The sequence below is a fragment of the Sprattus sprattus genome, assembly GCF_963457725.1.
Source record: "Sprattus sprattus genome assembly, chromosome: 13".
Classification (NCBI taxonomy): domain Eukaryota; kingdom Metazoa; phylum Chordata; class Actinopteri; order Clupeiformes; family Clupeidae; genus Sprattus; species Sprattus sprattus.
The window spans coordinates 30,221,549-30,225,130 of NC_137911.1; the positions used below are offsets into that span (position 1 = coordinate 30,221,549).

The 3,582-nt window shown below is 49.7% G+C and overlaps 1 long non-coding RNA gene across 1 annotated transcript in view; it reads left to right on the forward strand.

Moving 5' to 3' along the window:
• The first annotated feature begins 2,487 nt into the window (after positions 1–2,487).
• Positions 2,488–3,582, forward strand: part of LOC308373912 — a 32,676-nt gene continuing 31,581 nt past the window's right edge. Inside the window, exon 1 of the long non-coding RNA XR_013968860.1 lies at positions 2,488–2,659. This is a non-coding gene — a long non-coding RNA (uncharacterized lncRNA). The remainder of the gene's footprint in view (positions 2,660–3,582) is intronic.

Below are 3,582 nucleotides of genomic sequence, written 5' to 3' on the forward strand. Positions count from 1 at the left end.
TTAGAGAAATATTTGATTTCCGTGCGCTTCCCCCATAATTCGGCGACAGAGCTCGAGTTCCCTAAGTATAGACACAGGACACACACACACACACACACACACACAGAGACCGTCCTGAGTCATGATGTGTGTCTCTATCTGTGACTAGCAAGAGGAGGGAAAAAAGCCCTTTTAGTGTTTGCTCCAGTATTACATTACAGCGGTATGCATGCGCCATTGATTATAACTCACAATTGTCAACGTATATATCATGGAAAGTATATCATAGCATTCTGCATTTACTGTAAACACTATATGGCCAGCGGTAACGTGTTCTGTGTTTCATACACTCGGTGTCGTTTACAACCGCCTTAATGATTTTTCTGTCTAATTATTTTGTTATTTACATTTGAAACTGATTCACACTCCTTTCACTGCAGGGTTTTTTCGCACAACAGCTGAATTATTGCGTATCAAACTGAATCACGGCAAAATGAAGGAAAATGTAGATTTTCTCCTGACGGGGGATAAAGAGGGCTAATCACTGATGTGGCGTGAGGGTGCTTCTAAGGTCTGCCCTGATTGCGGTTCTCAAGCCCCCTTCAGAGTGCAAAAATATTTTCAGACCTCTTTTACGGTCAAATGATTTTTTCTTCTCTCAGACCTACTCGTCATTAGCCTGTAGATTATTATTTATTTACATATTTATTATTTGTATTTATGTATAATTTTGTGTCATTTGTAGAGAGCTGTGCTGTACACCTCCTAACTCACACAAACAGAAAGGGAAAAGTGTGGTGGGGGGTGTGATGAGATGAACGGACAGACAGAGGGAGAGAGAGACAGATAGCTGGATAGACAGATGAACAGAGAGAATAGAGAAAGGAGGGAAAGAAAAGACGCTGATGCAGAAAAAGCGCCGCGTGCGTTGCGCGGTGAGGGAGTGGGCTCCTGAGGCCGTCTGAGGTAGGGCCGGCGCTGGCTGCCGAAAGAGACACAATAGTTAGCCGGAACGCCGGAACGCCGGAGCGGAGGAGTGGAGGAGTGGAGGAGTGGAGGGGTGGAGGAGCGGAGGAGTGGAGGATGGAGGAGTGGAGGGGTGGAGGGAGCTGCTGAATTTTCTTAACAGTGGGGAAGAGAGCGCGGCTGGGAAAGCAGCAATCTCTCACCCGCTGCTGCAGGAGATACAGTGAGGCGGGGAGACGCGCACGCACACACACACACACACACACACACACTCAAACTCGCCCTCACACACTCGCACTCTTACCCTGAGCGGCACACTCAGCCACTCTTAACACGGGTCCCAATGAGGACACAACAAAGGGCCAGGCTTTGATCTCTGCGCCTTTGCGTTGCGTTTCCTCTCTTTCTTTCTTCTTTTCTCTCCCTCTCTTTCTTTCTCCTTTTCTCCTCCTCTTTCTCTCCTCTCCTTGTCTCCCCCACTCTCCCTCCCAGGATCCTCTAAATGATTGCCCCCCCCCCGCACCTAAGGGGGACACACAGCTCAACATGGCACTTGTCTCCGTGGAGGGGTGGAGTGTGTTCCGTACGTGTGTGTGTGCGGACTGTATGGATGCCTGTAGACGGGCGAACTTTAAACGGCTTGAGTTAAACAGGTCGGGATTTTTAACTTGGCGTGTGAATTAAAGAACAGTTTTTTAGGTCTCTTTGAATTGCTCTCTAATTTTGGTTGGCGTGTCACACGTTTGGCACCGACACGGACAGTGTATTAAAAATAAATAAATATATGTATGTGTATATATACATATATCGTAATGATGTTTTTATTTTGGGTCGTGTTGTGTGGTTGGTGCGGTTTGGATAGCGAGTCGTGTTGTCGCACAGCAGATTTCGCACGGCAACGGGCAAGTTTGTTGGTCTTTCGGATGTAAACCGGTGGCGCAGGAATGCGGAGGAGGAAAAAAGAAGGGCTTTAGACGTAAACAAATGGCATGCTGCCCCATTCACACTGTTGTGTATCAACAAACTTAAAGGCTTTATCTTCCCCCGTCACAGGGGGAGAGCTGAGAAGCATTACCCTTATGAGAGAGAATGTACTGCTTCTTTAAATCCCCCCCTCGCTCTCTCTGTCTCTCCCTCCCTCCCTCTCTCTCTCCCTCCCACCCTCTCTCTCTCTCTCTCTCTCCTCCCTCCCTCTCTCTCCCTGGCGTTATACCGCGCCCCCTCCACCCTCCGATCTCTTTGTTTGTCTCCTCCCTCTCCACCCTTCTCTCTCTCGGTAGCGCAGACAGAGGCTCTGTGCGGCTCCGATTGGCTGGGCGGGCACCAATCGGGCGGCTGGGAGGACCTGTGGGACTGCATATGCAAAGGCTTACTTCATATTAATGAGCACCAATCGCGGCTTTAAGTCCTTGATTAGGCGAGCGCTGCAGCTTTTGGTCCCAGCCGACTATGCCTATAGGCTTGTCACCAGGAGAACGCGTGTACTAATTGCAGTGCTCAGTCACGGAAAAGAGGTAGCTCTGAGGAACAGGGACACAGCGCGAGACACACTGAGAGAGAAGGACACAGAGAGAGAGAGAGAGAGAGAGAGAGAGGGGAAAAAAAAACTTTGATTTATAGAGGGGTTTGCACAAATGATGTTGCCAGAACGCACATGGATTCGGTAGAAGTTTCCCTCCCTGAGTGTTTTGCCCTGCACTCTGACCAAGAGTAGGTAAATCCTTTATTTTCTTTCTCTTCTACTTGTGTCTCTTTTGGGAATGCCTGTCCTGTACTTGTGCTTGTGAATTTGTGCTTGTGTTTCTTGACTGTGTTTTCTGTGTATGTGTCTGTCTATGTGTGAGAGAGGTGTGTGTTTGTGTGTGAGTGTGAGAGCGAGTCCAAGTGTGTGTTTTTTGTTTGGTGCCTAACACTTGTCAGTGCTGTGGAGCTGGCCGGTAGCATGTTGAGGTTGTCTTTACACTGTCAGGTAGCATGAGGCAGGGATGTGTGTGTGAGTGTGTGTGTGTGTGTGTGTGTGTGTGTGGAGGGCTTCAGTGTCGGTGCTTTGACGCGCCGTGTTCAACACTGCTTGCCACCACCTGAACAAGACCTGAGAATGTGTGTGTGTGACAGTGAGTGTGTGTGTGTCACGCTCACGCAGGGAAAGTCTTCTGGCACTTCTGCCTCTGGTTAGGATCCAAAGTGTTTTTAAATAAATAGAAACAGGCAGTCAGGTTCATATTCGTTTGTTTGGTTGAATTTAGTAAAATAATTGGAAAAGTGGAGCATTAAACGCGTGTCGTCGGTGTTTTGATGTGACGACTGTCCGGCAAAAAAAAAAGGGGAGAGAAGGAGAGGGAAACAGCCGGGGCCAGACGGAGAGGGACGGGGAGAGAGAGAGGGAGAGAAGGAGGGGAAGGAGGAGGGGGAGAGAGAGGGAGAGAAAGCTGTCTTGAACACCGGCAGGGAGGGCTTGAATTTCAGACAGCCAGCCCAGCGTGTGTCCCGCGGACGGCTTTAGAGAGGGGGGGGAACGGCAGCGGGGGTGAGCTCGCTCGCTCGCTCGGCAGGCGGACGGCACGAGACACCGCTCCCTCTCTCCCTCTCTCTCTCTCGCTCCGTCCCTCTCTCTCTCTCTCCCTCTTCCACTTGTCT